Source organism: Dasypus novemcinctus, chromosome 4 (genome assembly GCF_030445035.2).
Source record: "Dasypus novemcinctus isolate mDasNov1 chromosome 4, mDasNov1.1.hap2, whole genome shotgun sequence".
Lineage (NCBI taxonomy): Eukaryota > Metazoa > Chordata > Mammalia > Cingulata > Dasypodidae > Dasypus > Dasypus novemcinctus.
The window spans coordinates 163,562,938-163,586,353 of NC_080676.1; the positions used below are offsets into that span (position 1 = coordinate 163,562,938).

At 48.6% G+C, this 23,416-nt stretch overlaps 2 long non-coding RNA genes across 4 annotated transcripts; one reads left to right on the top strand and one right to left on the bottom strand.

The window, feature by feature from the left end:
• The first annotated feature begins 64 nt into the window (after positions 1–64).
• LOC101433479 (uncharacterized) lies at positions 65–22,892 on the top strand. Of its 3 annotated transcripts, none has more exons than XR_011648734.1 (5): positions 72–681; positions 4,564–9,564; positions 11,377–11,466; positions 14,905–21,174; positions 22,290–22,892. It is a non-coding gene; the product is annotated as an uncharacterized lncRNA (long non-coding RNA). The 3 variants fall into 3 exon arrangements; XR_011648733.1 differs by having other exon boundaries at positions 74–681; positions 14,905–19,882; positions 20,060–22,892; XR_009185655.2 differs by lacking the exon at positions 22,290–22,892 and having other exon boundaries at positions 65–681; positions 14,905–17,385.
• LOC111766023 (uncharacterized) lies at positions 8,968–11,377 on the bottom strand. The gene is made up of 3 exons (XR_009185658.2): positions 10,387–11,377; positions 9,391–10,173; positions 8,968–9,129 (listed from the first exon to the last, which is right to left on the bottom strand). It is a non-coding gene; the product is annotated as an uncharacterized lncRNA (long non-coding RNA).
• Positions 22,893–23,416: the final 524 nt, after the last annotated feature.

Consider the following 23,416-nt stretch of genomic DNA (forward strand, 5'->3'; position numbering starts at 1 on the left):
GGCAGGCGCGGGGCGGGCCCGGCGCGGAGGGGCGCGGAGGAGCGCGTCCGAGGGCCGCCTCCCTGCCGCCGCCTGTCCCCCGCCCGGCGCCCGCGTCGGCCGCGGGCCTCAGGCGGGAGGAAGGTTGTCGCCGAGGGCCGGCCCGAACGCGGCGCGGGGAGCGGCTCCGGGAGAGGCCGGGACCCCGCCGCCGTGAGAAGGTGCTCGCTCCCGGCGCTGCGTGCGGCCGCGGGGTCGGAGACCGCAGCCTCGTGTGGGGGTTCCTTCTGGTGGCACAACGGGCGCGGGAGCCCGGGCGGGAGGACCTGGGGATCAGGCGACACGGGGGCGCACGCCTTCCCGGGGCCGCAGGCGCTCGGCCGTTGTCTGCGGACCGTCGTCGGTTCGGGGCCCGCCTGGAGCGCGGGGAAGCTCGGGCTGCGTGGGAAGCACCCAGGATACGGGGATTGCCGAGAAGTGGTCTTGAGGAGTTCCCATTTCCTCCTGCCTAAGATGCCCGGGTCACCGAGGACGGCCGGCTAAGGAATCCTAGTAAACAAGTCAGGGCTTGCGGGGTCACTGTGCTCCAGCACATTTGGATGTCTGATCCTGTGATCAACTTCACGCGACATGGACTTGCAACCCACGCTGTCACAGACAAATCTTCACTCTTTTAGTAGTCGTTGAGTTCACTTGTTTTCGGTAATCTTAATTCCCATTTGTAAACTTGTTAGTTTTCCTGTTTGAATATTACAACTCCCCCATTAATTAGAAAACTCCCATTTTCAACCAAAACCAGAAAATTAGTGTAATGGAGATGCCAAACGGTAAACACGGACCCTTAGGAGAGGGTTCTCTATCTTAGATAAGCAGATAGAACATCGTAGTGTGTTCCCCCAAGCCTAGAACAGATCGGAGGGGGGAGGAGATTGACTTCTAAAGTGATCATTCTAGAACACACTTAAACTCCTGAATTTTAAGTCTGTGCTAATACTTTTCAAATATATGTGAGTTTTCAAATTAATTTTTGAAAGTCGGATTTATGCATATGACCCTAGGTAAAGTAATTTATGAAATTATGTATGTGGAAGAAATTATGTTGCATTAGGTTGGTAAAAATTAAAAGCTTTTACTTGTTCCAGGGTGAATAGCTCAGTTGCCATTTAGTTTTGCTAATTTTAAGAGGATTCCTCATTTTAAGTGGAGAATCTTCCACCTTCAATTTTCCTTCTACAGTTGTTTGAAATCTTTAGTGATCATGTGTAGTTTGAAATGAATGGTGGTAAAGCAAAAGAAGGCAGGAGGCAGCAGTAATTATCAGCCTTTCAAAGGGCCTGGGATTGGCTGGGTGAGCACAGCTTGTTATCCCCACCTCAGAGGTAAGGAGACCCACACTGAGCCATTTAGCCAGAGACAGCTAGAAGCCGAGTTTCTTGGTTCTCAGTTTATTATACCATGGACCAAAAGCAATACCCCTTAACCTTGTGTCCCTTTCTAGCTACCTCCTCTATATTTTCAAGCTTCCTTAAGAGACTGTTTTCCACTTGAAGCCCTGCCATCTGGGGCCACCAAAACTGACCTGCCAAGCCCAGCAGAAACCTGCCAGTTGACGGCTCTTGGGACACTTACCAATTCCTCCATTCCCCTGGATTTTCTCCCTCTTATTTGACTGCTCGTTCTCAGCCTCCTGGGCTGGCTCCTCTGCTCCTGCCCATCCTCACACTTGGAGGTTTCTGGAGAGTTCTGACCTTGGCTGTCTTTTTCCTCTCCCCCTGGGCAGCCTCATCCATTCCTAGGACATTCGCCCCATTGCCTGAGCCAGTAACCTGGCCACCATCTTCAGCTCCTCGTTTGTCTCCAGTATTCAGCTGTCACCAAATTCTGTCCCTGCTACAGCCTATGTGCTTCTCTGATAATGTAGCCGCTTCTCTCCACCCTTTCCAAAAGCTTCTAACTGCTCTCCCAGCCCCAGGTTTTTAAATCCACTCTCCCGTTGCTCCCATAGTGATCTTGGTAAAAAGCAAAATGTATCATGGCTCTCCATTGCTCTTCAGATAAAGTCCACGCTCCTCGAGCTGTCTGTCCTACAAGAGCCTCATGTCCTGGCCCCCCTCCAACTCCCTTTCCTCCCTTTCCCCCACACAGACACATGCACCTTCTCTAAACAAGTCGTATACTCTGCCTCTTGGCCTTCACATGTGTTGTCCCCTCTCCCTGAGCTGTTACCCCCATCCCGCCCCCCCCATCATGACCCACATTCTTGTACCTTGATAATTTTGTATTATTGCTGATCTACACTCCTACGTTCCTTCCTCAGGATTCCCCTCCCACCTGACTCAACTCCCCAGCCTCATTCTAGATTTGGCGCTCTGCCTCCTTGCTCCCCTAGTACCTTGGGTACATTTTGTTAATTCTTCTTGTGAATATGCTATTGCATATGCCTCTCATCTTCCCAACAGGCTGATTGTTCACCTCCACCTGTCCAATGCCTAACACAGTGCCTAGCCCATAGTAGGAGTGCTACGTATTTTACTGAGTATTTTTCATACTCTGATACATCCCTAACAGGATCTTTAGTTCCATGTACATATAGATTTTTTAAAAATAAGGATCCCCTCCTCCCCCATGCTGTTTTTTTGCTGTCTGTGTCCATTTGCTATGTGATCTTCTGTATCAGTTCTTTTTTTTTTGGTCTTCTTGTCTTTCTCCTCTAGGATTCACTGGGATTCGATCCTGGGGACCTCTGATGTGGAGAGAGGTTCCCTGTCAATTGTACCACCTCAGTTCTTGGTTTGCTGCGCTTCAGCTTGACTCTCCCCTTCATCTCTCTTTTGTTGCATCATCATCTTGCTGCGTGACTCACTTGTGCAGGCACTGGCTCACCATGCGGCCACTCGGCTTGCTGCGCAGGCACTCGGCTCACTACGCGGGCACTCGCGTGGGTCCTTGCACAGACACTTGGCTCGCCCCGTGGGTGCTTGCACAGGCACTCAGCTCACTGCGCGGGCACTTGGCTCACCACGCGGGCACTTGGCTCACCACGTGGGCACTTGGCTCACCATGCATGCACCAGTGTGGGTACTTGGCTCGCCGCACAGACACTGGGCTCACTGTGTGGACACTCAGCTTGCCACATGGGCACTGGCTCACCGCAGTTATGCTTTCTCTTCTTCTTTTTCATCAGGAGGCCCCAGGGATCGAACCCGGGTCCTCCTATATGGTTGACCGAGGCCTTATCACTAGAGCCACATTTACTTCCCCATATAGATTTATATTACAAATCTACCTCATTTTTATAGCCAACTTTATGTTAGACATCACCACCTGGATAACCACAACTATGCATTCACCAAGCTCACAGCTGAACTTCCTGTCAGCTTTTTATTTTCCCTTTAACCTGCTCTTCCTTCTCTATCCCTGCCCTACTTGATGAGTGGAGCTGCCCCTGCCCTATTATCCCAGCCAGAGACTTGGTGGCTATTTCATATTCTTGTCTCTCTCAATTTCTGCATTCACTAAGGCTTGACAGTCTACCTCTCAAATGCCACTTGAATCTCTCCTCACCAACCCTATGCCTGTTGTGTCTGGCCTCCAGCTTCTCTGGCCAATCACTGTAGCTACCCAGCCAGCTTTCTGCTTCAGTTTTACTTTCTTCCCATCCTAATCCATTCAGTTTTCAGTCAAAGTTTTCTTTCCAAATGCAGATCTGACCAAATTGCTCTTCTGCTGAAAACGTTCCTGTGGCTCCCAGTTGGCTGCAGCCTTGGTGCTGAGCATGGTCTACAAAGCGGTGCCGAGGTGTCCAGATCTCGACTACCTCATGGCCTTTGTCCCCACCCTCGGGCACCTCGTACTTCCTGGGAGGTGCTTTGCTTCCTCCATCTGCTCAGCGAGTCTGATTTCTCTCTCCAGAGCTGGAGCTCGGCCTTCTTCCCCCGCACTTGGGTTTCTCTGCTGTGACACCTGTGGCCCATATTACTAGCTGCTCGCAGGCCAGATTCTCCACCAGTCTGTGTGCTCCTTTGTTGCAAAGACGGTATCTTTTAACGTTTATATTTCCAGAACTTGGGGCCTCTTGTGAGGGCTGTGCCCAGGGCCATCTGCTCCTGACAACTAGAGTTTTCCCTCAGAAACTCTGTTGAAATATGGGATTTTAGTAAGACCATAATTGGTTTGTTGGCATATCTTGTACCAAGCACACATCCCAAATACAGCCCTTTGATAAGTTAGGGGAGGAAGGTCTATATGCGTTTTACTTCATTTAAAAAATTTTTTTAAATTAAAAAAAATGTTTATCTTGTGGTTTTTTTCTTTGTTTTTGTTTTTGTCTTTTATTCTACATGGGTTTTAAAACATGCACTTCTATGTGTTTGGCCATCTGAGGTTTTAATCAACTGTGAGTCTCTTAACCCTCCTTTTCATTTTGAGCATACATCTGGATGTCCAGATTTGTCCAACCTGTGGATTGCATGGTTGTCCCTTTAAAAATTTGGGTTTGGTTTAGATATTAATTTCCTACAGTTGCTGTAAACTATTTCGGGCCAACCCAGTGGCTTAAAGCATTAGAAATGTATTCTTTTGCAGTTCTGGAGACCAGGAGTCTGCCGTCGGTACCACTAGGCCAAAGGCAAGGTATTGGCCTGGCCGTGCGCCCTTCAAAGGCTCGAGGCGAGAGTCCGTTCCCGGCTTTGCCAGCTTCTGGTGGCTGCTGGCGCTCCTTGGCTGTGGCCCCGCCATGCCTATCTCTGCCTCCATGGACACACGGTCAGATCTCCCTCTACCTCTTTCTTCAGGGCCCTGCCAGGATATTCTCCGCATCTCAAGATCTTTAATTTTGTCTGCCAAGGCCCTTTTTCCAAATAAGGTTATATTGCAGGTTCTAGGGATGAGGGCCTGAGCTCTTGGGGCAATTATTCAGCCTGCTACAGTGAGGACAGTCTTCCTGTATACATGTCGGGAGTGGGGGAAGGGCTTAGGAAAGTATACGCTACAGGACAAAGAGGAGGGATAGCCAGGAGGAGGAAGGAAGTAATCGAGGTGCTGCACAAAGGAGAGAGAGGGAGAAAACGGGAAAGTGAGGACGGTGGTGCACCAGACTTCTGTTAGGAGTTATGACGACCTCCTTCATTACAATGCCACGTCCAAGGCTTAATTTAGGCCCAGAACTGGAGTGATAGGCCACTGGGGCATGGTTGAAGTTGGGTGGTATTTTAGTTTGCCAAAGGGCTGCCGATGCAAAGTACCGGAAATCTCCTGGCTTTTATAAAGGGGATTTATTTGGGGGTTGCTGCAGCTTGATATTATTGATAAATTCCAAAAAGAAATATTGGATTATGTTTGTAAACTGTCTTTTCCTGTGGGCTTATGAGATTATATTGGATGCAGAGGTTTACTTGATTACTTAATCAAGTAAGCCTCTTGTGCCAATAGGGCGTTGAGTACCCGCCCCTTGCTGGGTGGGGATTCGTAGGTAAAAGGCATGGCAAAGGACCCGGTTGGGGCTGTTCATGTTGGAGTTTTCATGTTGGAGGTTGATGCTGGTCTTAAGCTGGACCCCCAGAGAGAGAGACAGAGCCATTCACTGCTAGTCTACAGCTGACCTTGTGGAGAAAACAGAGATGCTGAGCCCTGAGGAGCCCAGGAAGCCTGGACCCTCACAGACGTCAGCAGCCATCTTGCTCCAACGTGAAAATAGACTTTGGTGGGGGAAGTAACTTAGGCTTTATGGCCTGGTATCTGTAAGCTCCTACCCCAAATAAATACCCTTTGTAAAAACCAACCCATTTGTGGTATTTTGCATCAGCACCCCTTTGGCTGACTAATACAGGGGTAAAAGTTTACACAATTCCAAGGCCATGAAAAGTCCAAACCAAGGCACCATCAGAGATGCTTTGTCACCAGAATCAGTATGTTGATCCCAGTGTGTGGTCACGTGTGAAGCAAGATGACCACTGATCTCTGCCAGGTTTCTCCTTCCCCTCTGGGCTTCCCCTTCCCTCTTGAGCTCTGTGGGCCCAGCCTCTTGGGGCTTGGGACTTGGGGCTCAAGCGATCCTGTGGTCCTCTCCCTCCTGGCACAGGACTTGTTTCTTCCAGGGTCTCCTGTATCCGTCTACACTGATCTGCTCTCCTCCCAAGCTCAGCTGTGAGCTGTCAAGGAAACGGCTCATCTTTCCCAGGGCCTCAGCTATTTGAGTCGTGTCACATGGCAGGATCAAAAATGGCAGAGTCCTCCTGTGTCTGAGTGTCCATTTTCATCAGACCCAACAAGGGCGTGGGACTCAACCTGAGTCATGCCTCACTGACATAGTCCAATAAAAAGCCCTACAGCAATCCTAACATGTAATCAGAGGTCCCTCAACTGAATTTCACACAATCAAAGGGTATCACACCAGAGGAAGAGATTAGTTTTCAAACATGATCTTTCATTTTGGATTCACAAATAAAAACAGCTACGGTGGAGTCAAGTGTTGATTCCACTGGATTCTCACAAGAGGCTTTGCCATTTAAACATAAAAGAAAAGAGGCACTAAAGTACTTCCCTAGCCAAAAGCATTAGTCTGCTGGCCTGCTTACCTCTCTCTGGAGGGCCTTCTCTTTGCACTTCCTCTTTCATTGCCACGACCCCTGTCCTTGTTCTTATCACCGTAAAGACCCCAAACACCTCTGAGTCCTCCAGTTTAGCCAACAAGTGCCACTGTTGGTCATTTGATCGCATCCACGCCTGTACCCTGGTTTTTAGAGAACCTCTTGCCTTAAGCAGGATCGTGTTATAGGAAACAACAGTGGTAGTTGTGGCCATTCGATGGTAAACTGAGTGCACAATAAAAAAACGGATTGAGATGGAATTTATGTGTTAGTTCAGAAGTTGCTGAAAGGAGGTGAAGGATACCCCTCCGTGGAGACCTGCGCCGTGGGATGCCTTTGGTAATGAACCCACCTCCCTGAGGTGGGCTTGGGGCGGGGTGGGGGGAGGGACAGCTCTTCTTTCACAGGTGTCTGCTGTAAGTCCTCAACTGCAGTACTGTCCACCAGCCATCCTGCTCTTTAGGAATAACACTTCCCATTTTACACACCAAATTGTGACGCTCATGGAGGCTGGGAAGGGGAGGAGTTGGGGCTGGGACCAAGTCTGACCACCAAGTCCATGGCCTTTCAAGTAAATCAAGCTGCTTTGAAAGGTGTGTGCAGGTGGGAATAAGCTGCAGGCAGCAGGATTCACACTCCGAAGCCTACGTTTGATCAGTGCATTGGTTGACTAGTGAGATGAGCCTCTCTCTTGCCTTCCCTCCCGGCTCTCCCTCCCTGCCTTCAGTTTTATTGAGTATTTATTGCTTGTCATGGTCCCAGGCTTTGAGATTGTAAAGATGAATACTAGATAGTCGTGCCCTCTCTCCAGGGAACTAGACTGCCAATACAAGTGAATTGTATTGAATTGTATTGCATTGTATTGCCAATACAAGTGAGTCACCCCCTCTCCCCATACAATGTCCAAAGGGGCTCCAGCTTTGCCCTTGATAGCGGATGTGCTGACTCCTGGACTGGCTTGGGGGAGCTGAGAGTCGCTATTCTGGGATTTATAGCGTGAGACATCAGACGGAGTCAAAGCATGAGCTCACCAAAAGCAATGGGCAGTAACCTGCGGGGTCCTTTCCAGAGAGCAGCTTATATATTGTGTTTATAAAAGGGAAGTGGGCTTGTTTCTTTATCACAGCACTTCAAAACAGCTGAGCACGCTTGGTCAAGTGGGACGTCAAGCTTGCGAGGTGCTGTGCCCGGAATGAAGCGATCTGGCCCTAAAGTGATTTTAAAAAGACTGCTTTGTTCTGTTCTGTTTCTCTTGGAGCCTTTAGATTTTTACACCTTCCCTTTAAGTGGGAGTCAGCCCTGTTGACTCTGGTCCAGGATAGGACTCGCCTTATTGAAAAAAGAAATAGGAACGTGCATTTAAGTTTGATTTAAAAGTATTTACTTAATCATCGTAAGGTTCATTTTACCACTTGGCATGTTTTATTTCTGTTTGACACATTTAAACATCTTAATAAATATTTTCACCCAAATTTGTATTCAAACATTGATTTTAATTTTGATAAGTTTTCATAAAACATTATAGAACTTTTTCTTGAAGTTTGCTTACACACTGGGCCAAATGATTTAATCTGTTTTCTCTAATAGAGAGCAGCCTTTCCCCTGCTTTAAATGTGACAATTGATTTGGTTCACTGGTTTTCTGATATCTGTGAAATCACTGCTTCTAAAAATAGATGCCCTCCATGTTCTTTTTCTGCTTTATTTCTCCCTGAGGGAGGCAAATTCTTTTGAATGTTTCAACACTTTGAAAGTTATTAGTTGGTAATGCCAGTGGTAAAGAATGACAATGATGCATCTGAGGTTTTACACAGTCTGTATATTTAATTCATTTTACTTGTTGACAATAGTAAGTTTAGAATTTTCAAATAATGCTTGGAAATATTTCCAAGAATTTTGATGTCTGAAAATCAATTGAATTCAGAAAATAAAAGAGATGATGGGATAGATGATAGGTTAGGGTGAAAATCTGATTTCCCTTCCAGGTTTAGTTCATCCCTTGCACTCAATGGAGTGGAGTGCTTATTTGACAATGATGGCATTGTCATCATGATACTATTACCACTCTATTATCAGCACTGTACTAATTATTCCAAAATCAAGTCCTGTCTTCTTTTTCCTGGTGCTTGAAGTTAGCTGACCAGAATCCTGTATTACAACTAAAAACTCCTCCCTATACTGCAAGCAGGGGCCATCACTGCTGTCACTGTCCCTTCTGGCTGCTAAAGTGAATGGCCTATCCTGGGTTTCGGTAGTGGCAATCAAGACAATTAAGCCCTAGTGAAAAACACCAACTGTTTTGGCAGGGGTAGCATGCTGCAGAACAGTGTTACTCAGATACTGTTTCAAATGTGACCAAATGTGTACATATTTGTAAATAGAAAAAAAGCAAAAAATAAAGCAGTGATTCATCAGCAACTATATTATTGAAAAATCACGGAGCAAAGATGAAAGCTTGTGAAGAATGTTGATTGAAACTCAAATGCCTTCAAGTCCGAGTATTGATATTAATTGTACTATAAATGAGGACGCTCCACTTGGTGACTGAGAAACCATGGTTTAATCTGAAATGAAGAAAGATGAACAACGTGTATAACTCTCATCCTGCCCCCTGCCTTTCCCCCACACACCCCGGCCCGCCTAGCCAGCTGCCTGCCTGGCAGCTGATAAAAAGGGGCGGTAAAAACCCTCCCCCGGAGTAACTGAAACTTCTGCTTCTGCATACCCCCGCTTGGCAAGAACCCTATCAGGCCACACAGCTAAGCCTACCCCCCTACCCCATAAAACTCCCTGCAGTCTGTAAACCAGCACGCTCCTCTTGTTACCTGAGAGTACTGCCTGGCAGGTTTTCCTCCAGTAAAGCCTGATCCGACTCTGGCCCAGAGAATTTTCTTACATTCTGGTGCTGAAACCTGGGAGCTGGGTGCCTGGACGATCCCCTAACGGGTTGATTGGCCGGCCCCGGTCTCCCTCCACACCTGACATTCCGGAAATTCGAGGTAAGGTATTGTCCACCTCTCGTGGCCGGTCTCTCCTCCGGTGGCTGTTCTGGACTGATCCGTTCCCTTGCCTGCTCTGTCGCTGCGGATGGTCGCCCGGTCAGCCACATCCTGGCTGCACTAGCCTCTAACCCGAAATCTAGGCGCCTGGTCTTCCATCCCACTCACTACCTCGGGCAGAGTGTAGTGGCGGGGACGACCCCCGACCTCTCCCCTCTCAGCCCTCCAGGAGGGGTCTACTTTCCCTGGTAGCTTCAACTCCGAGGACGCTCGGGGCTTGAGCTCATCGGCACTATGGGAGCCGCAGGGTCACGGATCGATCCCTGAACCCCCCTCGGATGTCTCCTAAAGAATTTAACAAAATTGGGCCTCTCAGAAATTAAACCCAAAAAACTCCTCACTTACTGCAATAATATTTGGCCACAACACAAACTTGATAACAACTGTCAATGGCCAGAAAACAGCACCTTTGATGCCAACATCTTAAGAGACCTAGACAGCTTTTGTCTCTGATCCGCAAAATGGGGTGAAATACCTTACGTCCAGGCTTTCTCCTTCCTCCGCTCCCGGCGCGCCCTCTGCTCCTCGTGCTCCACCTCCCAAGTCCTCCTAGCCCGAGCGCCAACACCAGACGACAATCCCAAAGACACACATGACCCTCAAGACCACAGCAGCCCCTGCTCTCCCACCGCCCCCTGCGCTCTCACCATCCTCAACCTCCTCCTCCTCCCAACCCCCCCATTCCAGCCCCTCCTCTCTGCCTTCTCCCCCTTCCCCACCTTCTCCCCCACACTTACGACCTCGGCACCCCCAGCTTCCCACCTCTGGAATATTTCCACTCCGTGAAGTAGCTGGACCAGAGGGCGTTGTTAGAGTTGCTGTACCCTTCTCCCTCTCCAATTTAAGAAAAACGCCTAGGCTCCTTTCCATCCGACCCAGATGCATACATAAAAGACTTTGAACACCTCACCCAACCTTACGACCTCACATGGCAGGACCTCCGCACCGTCCTTCCTCCTCTCTCTCCGTCCCGGACCGGGATGGGGTGTGGGCAGCTGCTCAGGAGATAGCCGAAGAAGCACATACCGACAGCCCGCGTTTGCCTACAGGCAGGCAAGCGGTTCCTCCGACAATCCCACGGGGGCCTACCAACCCGGACATGCACACAGGGATACCCGAGACCCATTCATCCCATACCTAATTCAAGCTCTCACTAAAGTGGCCGACAAAGCAGTCAATTATGACAAAATGAAAGAAATCATTCAGAAACCAACCGAAAATCCAGGGGAATTCCTAGACAGACTCTCCCAAGCATTTCAAAACTACACTCGCCTAGACCCCACCAACCCAGCAGGACAGACACTTCTTCACCCACATTTCATCTCACAATCAGCCCCAGACATCAGACGAAAACTAAAAAACTAGACCAAGGGCCAGAAATACCCCAAAAGGACCTTTTAAACCTAGCTTTCAAAGTATACCACAACCGAGAAGCAGCAGCTAAAGAAGAAAGACAAAAGAGGAAAGAACAGGAGTACTTCACGCTAGCCCGAGCCCTACAGGCCACCCACAAACCTGACCAAAAAGGCAACGGGCTCAACACCAAGTCTCCGCGAGGACCGTGTTACCGGTGCCACTGACCTCGTCACTGGGCAAAACAGTGCCCAAACCCACAGCCCCCAAGAGGGCCATGCCCCCACTGCAAACAAAATGGTCCCGGGGGAATAGACTGTCCCAGTCACTCTCAAGTGTCGGGGCCCTCTACCCCCACGCCTACTCCTCCTCCCCTACAAAGTGTCACCGATTTCTTAGGTCTGGCCACAGAGGACTGAGGACGCCCTGGCACACCAAGCCTGGTCATCGTTTCCTCGGGTGAGCCTAGGGTAAAGCTACAGGTAGCAGGTAAGACCATCTCCTTCCTCCTCGATACCAGGGCTACCTACTCTATCCTTCCCAAATTCTCTGGACCCCTGACTCCCTCTGGTGTAACTATCACTGGAGTTTTGGGCCTTCCCACAAAACCCCTTATTACACCACCCCTAAATTGCATCCTAGAAGAAGTGCCATTCACACATCAATTCATGGTCATTCCCACTGCCCACCCGCCCCCCTAGGCAGAGACATACTCACTAAATTCCACACCACAGTTCACTTAAACCTTATACCCCCTAAAGTGGCTTTTCCAAAATTAGGTGTAAACCTCGTGCTACTCCTGAGCAGCCCGCGCCCCCGCCCCACAGACATACCCAATCCCTCCCCACATCGTCAATCCCAAAGTATGGGACACGCTCCACCCGTCAATCGCCGCACACCACCCCCCCCCCCCCCCCCCCGTTAAAATCTCCTTACAAAACCCTTCTACCTTCCCAAACGTTCCCCAATACCCAATTTCACAAAAACACCTCCTAGGACTCAAACCCCTTATCACCAAATTCCTCCAAGCCAACCTGCTAATCCCTGCCAGCTCACCCTACAACACCCCCATCCTACCCGTAGTAAAACCCAACGGCCCCGACCGATTAGTCCAGGACCTCCGTGCCATCAACTCCACAGTCCTACCCGTCACCCCCATACTCCCCAACCCCTACACAATACTCTCTACCATACCTGCCAGTACCACTCACTTCACCGTTCTCGATCTAAAGGATGCCTTCTTTACCCTTCCCTTACACCCAGACTGCCAAAACCTATTCGCTTTCACCTGGACAGACCAGACACTTTCCGTTCCCAACAGCTAACATGGACAGTCCTCCCACAAAGCTTCCGTGACAGCCCACACTTCTTTGGACAAGCACTGGTAACTGACCTGCTTTCCTTCCCACAATCCACCACCCAAATCCTCCAATATGTAGATGATCTCCTCCTCTGTAGCTCCTCCCTCCCTGACTCTCACAAAACTACTGTTAACCTACTAAATTTCTTAGCCGGCAAAGGCTACCAAGCCTCCCCTTCCAAAGTTCAACTCTCCCAAACCTCCCTCATGCATCTAGGCTTCCAGCTCTCCCCTGGTCGTAAAGCTATAACCACAGATAGAAAATCTTTACTCTCCAACAAGCCTGAACTACTCTCTCTCTTAGGATTCACCGGGTTCTTACGATCATGGATCCCTAATTATAGCCTTCTAGCTAAACCCCTCTTTGAAGTCTCCCGAGGAAACCCAAGTGAGCCCCTCAACCCCCACCACCCCATCTCCAAACCCTTCCACCTATTAGAGCAAGCTTTGCTCCAAGCTCCTGCACTGCACCTCCCAGATCTCACCACGCCCTTTACCCTACACATCACAGAAAAGCAGGGGTGCACCCTAGGAATCCTTGGGCATCAAAAGGGGCCCTCCTTCGCTCCCGTAGCATACCTTTCAAAACAATTAGATACAAACTGTAAGGGATGGCCGCTTTGCCTTCGCGCCCTGGCCGCAGCAGCCCTACCAGCCCTAGAAAGTAAAAAAATCTCCCTTGGACAGAAAGTTACTATCTGCACCTCCCACAACCTCCAGGACCTCCTCACACACCGAGCCCTCCCTCATATCTCCCATCTCACTTGCAAACAATACAAGCAATCTTCATCGAAAACCCCAGCTTCTCCTTTAAACCCTGCTCACCTAAACCCCTCAACCCTTCTCCCCACTAACACAGAACCACCAATCCACAATTGCATTGAAACCCTCACCCACTTTTCTTCACCTTTCCCCCACCTCACTGCCTCCCCCTTACTCGAGCCTGATCTCACACAATTCCTGCCCACCCCTCAGGCCGGATGTGCCATCATCACAAACACATATCATGTCCTTGAAGCTCAAGCTCTCCCACCAAAAACCACCTCCCGACAAGCTGAGCTCATAGCCCTCACCCGTGCCCTCGTCCTCTCCACCGGTAAGACCGTAAACATCTATACCGACTCCAAATACTGCTGTCACATGCTACGCTCGGCAGCAGCCATCTGGCGAGAGCGCGGACTCCTCACAACTAAAGGAGACCCCCTCCAAAACCACGAACTTGCAAAAAGCCTTCTCAACGCAGCTTTTCTACCCCAAAAGGTTGCAGTCCTCCATTGCAAAGGACACCAAAGCAATTCCTCACCCCCCTCCGTAGGTAACAACCTGGCTGACCAAGTTGCCAAACGAGTAGCTGCACAACCCTCCACCTTAATTCCCTCCATTCTTATCCTCACCACATTCCAACCTCAATACTCACAAGCAGAACAACTCCAACACCACAATCTACCACAACAATGCGGCTGGTACCTCAAAAACGGAAAGTACCAAGTCCCACAGGCCCTACTACAAACAATTCTATCCAAAATGCATAACACCTTTCACGTAGGATACCGGCCACTATACATATACATCTCCACCTTTCTCGACAGCCCCAGGCTCTCCCAAATCCTAAAAAACATCACATTCTTCTGCCCCATTTGTGCCCCCTGCACACCCCAGCGAGGAATCTACCCAAAATCTCTCCCTGCCCACCAAGTCCGTGGGTGCCTTCCAGGTGAAGACTGGCAAATAGATTTTACCCACGTGCCAAAACACCAACAATACTGATACGTGTTAACCCTAGTGGACACCTTTCCAGGCTGGGTTGAGGCATTCCCAACTAAATGTGAAACTGCCAACACCGTTGTCTCAGCCTTAACTGAACACATCATTCCTCGATTTGGACTACCCACCTCCCTACAATCTGATAATAGGCCAGCCTTCATCTCTCGCATTACACAATCCATATCTAAAATCCTAAACATAAAATGGCACCCACATATCCCTTACCGACCCCAATCCTCAGGAAAAGTAAAAAAAACACACCACACCCTAAAATCTCAACTAACCGAACTCCTTCTGGAATTATACCTCCCTTGGCCACAGCCCTTACAAGACTCCAAGCCATGCCAAAAAACCTCTTAATCTAAGCCCTTTTGAGCTCATGTATGGGCGACCATTCGTCATAAACACAGCCCACCACACAACCCACCCCGATCCCTTCACCTCCCACTATCCCGCCTAGCCCGCATTCGAGTTAACCTCCATGCACAGGCCGATAAACTCCTCCCCCAGCCCTTCCCCACTACAAAACCTCACCTCTCAGTCCTTCCCGGAGACCGGTATACAAGCGGGTCCTGAACGCCCCTCCCTTACCACCAAAGTGGACAGCCCTCATACCATCACCCTAAGCACCCCCACCGCAGTCAAACTGGAAGGAGATACCCACTGGATACACCTATCCCGAATAAAAACCTATCATAACCCAAGGGAAACACAGTGCAAAGCCACCCCCACCGGGCCTCTGAAACTAACCATTACCAAGCTTCCTAAAGTACCCGAGTAAATAACTCTGCATTCTCTCTCAGCACCATGCCTCGCCAAATTCCTCTCCTCCTCGCAACGTCGCTGATGGTGAGCGTCCTCCACCCCACCACCGGCGACACCCGTGTCTGGCGATTCACAGTAAAAGAAACCATAAGCACCTCCTACAAGGTAATATCCCAAAACATCGGTACCGCACACTGCCCCTTAACGGGATGCTCCTCAGACATCATTATTCGAATATCACCCGAGTCAATAAAACACGGCTCCAGGCCGTACGCCTGCTTTCCTCACGACCAGACCCAAGACTACTGCACACAGTCTAACTATGACGAAATATATGGGGGGTGCCCGTATTGGTCCTGCAACATTCATGACGGGTACAACGAAGCGCAAACAAAGGGTCTCTTCTACATCGAGAAAGGCAAGTTCCACGTCCACATCCGAGACCCCTGGAGCCAGCAGTGGGTCACAGGAATCCAAGGTAAACTGTACCCCGGTGGGTGGTCCTCTTACCCTACAGGATCCATAGAAATATACCGCCAGTACACCCTGATCAACACCAGCCTTACCTGAACTCCTAACCACGCACAGCAGGCGGAACACAACCTAACACAAACCCTGAAACAGCACGCCGAAACACAACACACCACCATTGCCGACCCCACCTCCTGGATCCACGTCCTCCAACGTACTCTACCCTTCCTCAACAAATCCCGCATCTGGCCTCACGCGGCGCACTGCTGCCTATGCGCAGCCCTTAACCGCCCCCTACTAGCCGCCATTCCCCTCGACCTCTCCACTTCCCACCTCCCCACCTCCCACAACCAGACCTGCAGTAGCTGTCCAAACCCCCTCTCCAGCACTCCCCTCTGGAACATAGAACCCTCAAGTCTCACTTGCTTCCTTACCAGTCACAGCAACCCCGAGACCACGTGTTCAACAAACCAAACGCTACCAAATAATGCCCCCCCCCACCGGACATTACTTCTGGTGCAACGGCACCCTTACGTCCTGTCCCAACTCCACCACATCAGGACCATGCCTCATAGTTGCCATAGTTCCACAGCTCACACTATACAGGGAATCAGAACTAGCCTGGCTACTACCCTCCCGCTACTCCAAAAGAGCTGCCTCCCTTCCCATCCTAGTAGGAGTCAGCCTCTCGACATCTGTAGCTGCTGCAGCCACAGCCGGCGGTGCCTTGGACACAATATAATCACCTCACAAAATTTCGAAACACAACTACAAATAGCCACAGAATCGACAGCAGAATCCCTAGCCTCCCTCCAACACCAACTCACCTCCTTAGCCCAAGTCACCCTCCAAAACCGCAGAGCCATTGACTTACTCACTGCTGAAAAAGGAGGCATCTGTCTCTTCTTACACGAAGAATGTTGCTATTATATTAACGAGTCAGGAGTCGTAGAACAAAATGCTATAACCTTAAACAAGCTAAAGGAAGAGCTATATAGGAAAAAGCAAGGCACCAGCTCAACGACCAACTGGCTTACCTCTCCACTAGCAACCTGGCTAGCCCCGATATTGGGCCCTATTGTACTAATTTGTCTTCTCTTCCTCCTAGCCCCTGCTTCATAAAATTCCTCCAAGGGCGAATACAAGAAATCTCCAGAGTAACCTTCAGTCAACTACTTCTACACCCTTATAAACCCCTCACCCAACAAGAACCACAGGAGATCCCACTCTAGGCAGGGATGTCAGCAGGAAGCAGCCACCCCAATCTACCCCAAGGGGATCTCCTAAGCGCCCGCACCCTACGTGCCCATACCCTCACCCTAGCAGAAAAACACCACCTATTAGCCTGATTTTTTTACTTTTGTTCGTGCACCGTTGAAACCCTACCCTGGTGGCAACCCCAAAATTTCACAATCCCAGATTTGGCCTCCTGCCTCAGAGACCTTCATCTACAAGGTAGTTTCCAAGACTTCACTCCAAGTGAAGTCATTCTCTACTCTACCTTGTTCATTTTCACCAACTTATTACACCAACAGCCCGGATATGTGTAACTCTCACCCTGCCCCCTCCCCTTTCCCCCACATGCCCCGGCCCGCCTAGCCAGCTGCCTGGGTGGCAGCCGATAACACGAGGCGGTAAAAAACCTCCCCTGGAGTAACCGAAACTTCTGCTTCTGCATGATAACCGCCCTCTTCTGCTTCTGCATGCGCCCGCTTGGCAAGAACCCTATCAGGCCACACAGCTAAGCCTACCCCCCCCCTCCCATAAAACTCCCCACAGTCTGTAAACCGGCGTGCTCCTCTGTTACCTGAGAGTACGGCCTGGCAGGTTTTCCTCCAGTAAAGCCTGTTTCCTACTCTGGCCCAGAGAATTTTCTTACACAAAGAAAGAGCCATTAGTCACAGCGAATGAAAAACATGAGCTGGTAGCTATAGCAATTTTGCTGGACACGGCTAGTCTGGCTGCAACACAACCACAAAAATAAATAAGGTGGGTGGTTTCTTTCCCTTTTTTTAATAAATAAAGGTGGGCGCCGGGAAGCAGAATAGGTGATGTTGAGAGCGTGGTGTTGGGGACTGCCAGTCCTGGGCTCAAGGCCCGTTCCTCAACGTCATGACCATGGGACCTTGCGAGCTCTGGAACCTCTTTAAGCAGCAGTCCATGAGGAGCTCACAATGGCCAGGTGACAGTCTTAACTTCCAGATCAATGGAATCTGTGTAGTGTCTGCTGGTGGAAGCACTCCTCCTTTTGGAACTAAGAACTGTAGGCCTGCAGAGCTTCAGGTTGCAGGGACAAGAAGCAAAAATTTTCCTAGTGCATCACTGGGAATAAAAGTAAGTAGTGCCACTCTCATTTCTACCCCTTGACTCCTGAACCTATGAATCCTGGCTATGGGAGAAACAGCTCCAGAGAGTGGACATTGATTTAGAGCATACACAGCCTCCTGGAGAACATTGCCCCAGCCCTCGCAAGGTATTGCCACCCAGTTGGCACTGTAATGGAGTCTTCAAAAGGCCAGTCCACCATTCTGTCCATCTTGCTGCTTTAGGATGAAGGGGCACATGGTAAAACCAGTGAATTCCATGAGCATGTGCCCATTCTCACTCATCATTTGCTGTGAAATGGGTTCCTTGATCAGAAGCAATGCTGTGTGGAGTACCGTGATGGTGGATGAGGTATTGCTTAAGTCCATAAATGGTAGTTTTGGAAGAAGCATTGCATGCAGGGAAGGCAAACCCGTATCCAGAGTATGTGTCTATTTCAGTTAGAATAAAACATTGCCCCTTCCATGATGGCAGTGTAATCAACTTGTCCAATATAAACCTGTCACCAGGTAGCAGGCTGATCACCCTGAGAAATTATGCCATATTGGAGACTGAGTATTGGTCTCTGCTTCTGGCAGATTGGCCACTCAGCAGTGACTTTAGCCAGGCCAGCCTTGGTGAGTGGAAGCCATGTTGCTGAGCCATGTATAATCTCCATCCCTACCCACCAAAGATACTTTGGGCAATGCCCAAAGTGACTGGGGAAAGAGGCCAACTGATTATTAACATCTATTTGAATTAAAATCTTGGGAAGTGGACATGGCTCAACGGATAGAGTGCCTACCATATGGGAGGTCCAGTGTTCAAGACCCAGGGTCTCTTTTTTTTTTTTTTTTTTTTTTTTTTTAATTTTTTTATTTTTTATTGAATTTGTAATAATATTACATTAAAAATATATATGTGAGGTCCCATTCAACCCCACCCCCCCACCCCCCCTCTCCCCCCCCCAACAACACTCGTTCCCATCATCATGACACATCCATTGGATTTGGTAAGTACATCTTTGGGCACCTCTGCACCTCATATACATTGGTTCACATCATGGCCCATACTCTCCTCTATTCCATCATGTAGGCCCTGTGAGGATTTACAATGTCCGGTGATTACCTCTGAAGCACCATCCAGGGCAGCTCCATGTCCCGAAGACGCCTCCACCTCTCATCTCTTCCTGCCTTTCCCCATACCCTTTGTCCATTATGTCCACTTTTCCCAATCCAATGCCACCTCTTCTATGTGGACACTGGATTGGTTGTGTCCATTGCACCTTTATGTCAAGAGGAGGCTCAGATTCCACCTGGATGCTGGATGCAATCCTCCCATTTTCAGTTGTAATCACTCTAGGCTCCATGGTGTGGTGGTTGTCCTTCTTCACCTCCATCTTAGCTGAGTGTGGTAAGTCCAATAAATCAGATTGTAGGTGCTGGAGTCTGTTGAGGCTAAGACCCAGGGTCTCTTGACCCATGTGGAGAGCTGGCCCATACACAGGGCTGCCGCACGCAAGGAGTGCCGTGCCACGTGGGGGCGCCTCCATGTGGGGGAGCCCCACAGGCAAGAGCTGCCCCGCATGAAAAAAGCTCAGCCCGCCCAGGAGTGGCGCCGCACACGTGGAAAGCTGATGCAGCAAGATGACTCAACGAAAAAGAGGCACAGTTTCCCAGTGCCACCGAGGGTGCAAGTGGACACAGAAAAACATGCAGAGAGTGGACACAGAAAGCAGACAATGGGGGTGGGGAGGGGAGAGAAATAAATAAAATGAATCTTTCAGAAAAAAAAATCTTCCTCTGCTGAGCATTCACATGGGAACACAAATATCCTCATGTTTTCTGTCCACTCAGAAAGGTCTCTCCACATACCTCTCTCCCAGACCTCTTTGTCACCAGTTTTTCAATCATGTTCCTTTCAGGTCCCTGCTCATCCAGCCACACCATTTGCGACAGCCCATGAATCAGTGTACAAATGCACCTTCAACCATTTCTCCTTCCAAGCAAAATGAACAACCGGTGCTCTGCTCAAAGTTCCACCCACTGTGAGGATTTGCCCTCACCACTGTCCTTCAGGGATGTCCCAGAAAGGGGCTGCAGTGCTGCAGCTGTCCACTTTTGGGTGCTACCTGCATACCGTGCAGAGCCATCTGTAAACCAGGCCCGAGTTTTCTCTTCCTCAGTCAACAGATTGTAAGGAGCTCCCTAAGAGACCATACTGTGGACTGGGAAAGAGGAGGTAATGGGGACCATGGGCGTTTGGGTGACTTCCTCATGTAACTTCCTTGGGCCTTCAGGGCCTGCTCAAGGCCCAGTAGCAGGCCAAACGTGGTTTCTCCAAAGGAGAATCATCTGCAGAGGGCGGCTGGGCTTAGTTCCAAAATCCCAAGGGTCTGCATGTGATTCTGCTATGCAGGTCTGCCAAAGGCCCTGGACAGCATCTCTATTTGCCCCAGACACTTCCAGCGTCATTGGATCTGCTCAGTCATATGGCCCTTGTGGCAAAGCAGCTTGCACAGCAGCCTGGACCTGTTGTACAACCTCTTTTGTTCCAGTCCCCACCCAAAACCAGCAGCTTTTAAGTTACTTGTAAGTGGGTCAGAATAGCACACCCAAAGAACGAATATGTTGTCTCCAAAATCCAAAGAGCCAACTAGGCAATGTGCCCTTTTTTTTGGTTGTAGGAGGGGCCAGATGCAACAACTTATCCTTCACCTTAGAAGGTATATCTCAACATGCCCCACACCATTGGATACCTGGGAATTTCATTAAGGTGGAAGGATCCTGAAATTTTGTTGGATTTATCTCCTACCCATTGACCTGCAAATGCTGTACCAATAAGCCTAGAGTAATTTCTACATCTTCCTTGCTAGGTCCAATCAACACGATATCAATATAATGGACCAGTGTGATGTTTTGTGCAAGGGAGAGATGATCAAGGCCCCCTGTGGACAATATTGTGGCATATGGCTGGAGAGTTGATACACCCCTTTGGCAGGACAGTAAAGGTGCATTTCCATGCTTGCCAACAGAAAGCAAACTATTTCCTTGCTAATGGCAATTCAGAAAAAGCACTTGCCAGATGAGTAGCAGCTTTCCAGGTACCAGATGTGTTTATTTGCTCAATGTTATCACATCTGGGACAGCACCTGTATTTGGAGTTACCACCTGGTTAAATTTATGATAATCCACTGTCATCCTCCAAGATCCATCCATTTTCTGCCCAGGTCAAAGAGAGTTGAATGGGGATATGGTGGGAATCACCACCCCTGTATCCTTCAAATCCTTGATGGTGGCACTGATCTCTGCATTTTGGTTTACGAGAGGCAGTTCTAGTGGCTTCCACTTGGCCTTTCCTACCATAATAGCACACACTCAGGGAACCAATGTGGGCATTCGGCCAGTTGGCGAGTATGTCTATTCCAATTATCTTTCCAGAACTGGGGCAATAGCCACAGAATGGATCCAAAGACCCACTGGACTTACTGTGAGATGGACCTGAGCTAAAACTCCATCCGTCACCTGACCTCCGTAAGTCCCTACGCTGACTGGTGGGCCACTGTGATGTTTTGATATCCTGGAATTAATGTCACTTCCAAGCCAATGTCTAATAACCTCCTAAATATTTGATTGTTTCCTTCTCCCCAGTGCATAGTTACCCCAGTAAAAGGCTGTAGTTCATTTTGGGGAAGGCTGGAAGATTAACAGTGTGAACTTGGGCAGTGTGGCAGGGTCTTCCCCCAGGGGACCTGGCCTTCCCTTCACAGGAGGGGCTTTGGATCTGTAAACTGTCTCAAGTCTGGGATTGATTAAGGGGCCATGTGGCGTGAGAGAGACAAGAGATCGTAAATGCAAATGAATAAACAATACCAGAGGGTGCTGGGTGCTGTCAGCAGAGGCGGGGGTAGCAGGGGGATTTCACTTTGAAGTGGGGTGGTCAGGATAGAGCTCATCAAGAAAGTGATTTTTTAGCAAAGACTTCAAGGAGAGAGAGAGGAGGGGAGGGAGCATGAGGAGGTGACAGGCAGGGGTTAGGCAGGGCCCGTGGGCCACTGCAAGGACTTCAGCTTTGACTTGCTGTGAGATCGAAATCAGTGTCTTGTCTGGGCAAGTATGCCTGTGTTCTGGAAGTCCCCTTGCCTGCTTTGTTTGGAATAGAGTCCTTCGATGCTCATTCTTCGATCTAGGTGGACATTCTCTCAGAAGCACTTGCTTGGCTTCATTCATCCCACATTCCAGGCATTCCTCCTGCCTCTTTGGTTGTCTGGTTTACTCATTGCCTTTTCTGGCTCAACAGGCTCATGTTCCCAGGATACGGTCTTGGGACCCTCCCCTCATCTCTGTTTACCATATGTCCCCTCAGTCCCTTGCTTTGTTTCTTTTTTTAACTTCTTATTTTGGAATAATTTCAAACTTACAGTACAGTTGCAAAAATAATAAAAAACAATAAAAAAGAACTCCAGTATATCCCCAGATACCTATATGGCAGTTTGATATTATTTATGAATTCCAAAAAAAAGAGATACAGGTCATGTTTGTAAACTGGTCTTTTCCTCTCTGCAACGATCCCCTTTGATTGTTTTAGATTCAGATGAGATGTCTTTGATTATGTTACGATTAGGGCTTTGATTCAACCACATCCTTAGGGCATGCACGCTTGATTCCCTGAATGGGCTGTGTAAGTGGACGCTCACTCAAGGAGAACACAGAAGAAGAAATACATGGAGGAACAGAGAGCTCCACAGACATGAAGAGGAGTGAACTTTGATCCTGCAGCCCCAGGAAGGGAGATGACCTTGGTAGCTTACAGCTGACCTTGTGAAGAGACCAGAGCAGCTGAGGCCGGAAAGAAATGAGCCTTCTAGCTTACAGCTGAGATGGAAAGAGACTGGGCCCATGGAACCTTGAAAGAGAGAGGCAGGCTGAACCCTGAGAGCCATTGCCTGCCATCTTGCTTCGACACGTGGCAACAGAGTTTGCTAAGGAAGAAATCTTGAGTTGAACTCTTGTAACTGTAAGCTTTTACCTCAAATAAATACCCTTTATAAAAGCCAACAGATTTCTGGTACTTTGCATCAGCACCCCTTTGACTGACTAATGCACCAGAATTACCAACTTATAACATTTTGCTACTTTTGTTATATCATTCTATTTATGTATCTATCAACTATCTGTTATCTATCTAGCTATCTATTATCTATTTTCTTTTTTAATCAATTTTATTGATAAATATTAATAAAGCATATAATCCATCCAAAGTGTATAATCAGTGGTATTTGGTATAATCACATAGTTGTGCATTGATCACTTCAATCATTATTAAAGCATTTTGATTATCCCAATAATAATTATAAAAAAGACAAAAAAGCTCTACCCCTTAATATTCTCTATGCTTCCCCTGATGAACATAGCTGCTATTCTGTTTCCATATTTCTAATGTATTTGTATTTATGTTTTGTGTAGATGGAGTCAAACAATTTGTAACACCTTTCACCTAGTTTCTTCCATGTAGTGTATTTCCTTTCTTTTTTTTTTTTTTTTTTTTTACCCTTAGTGGAAGATTATAAATACACTACTAAACACTACTGTCCATATTTTGCTTTGGTTGTATTTTTGCCTGATATTAACATCTTGTAACATTAACATACATTTGTTCAGTTTCAAAGAAAAACAGTCTTTATATGCCATATTGCCCATACTCATATTTCACATGAAGTTTTGCTATACAATCCCATGTTACATTTTTCAGCTTTCCTTCTAGTAATATACATGA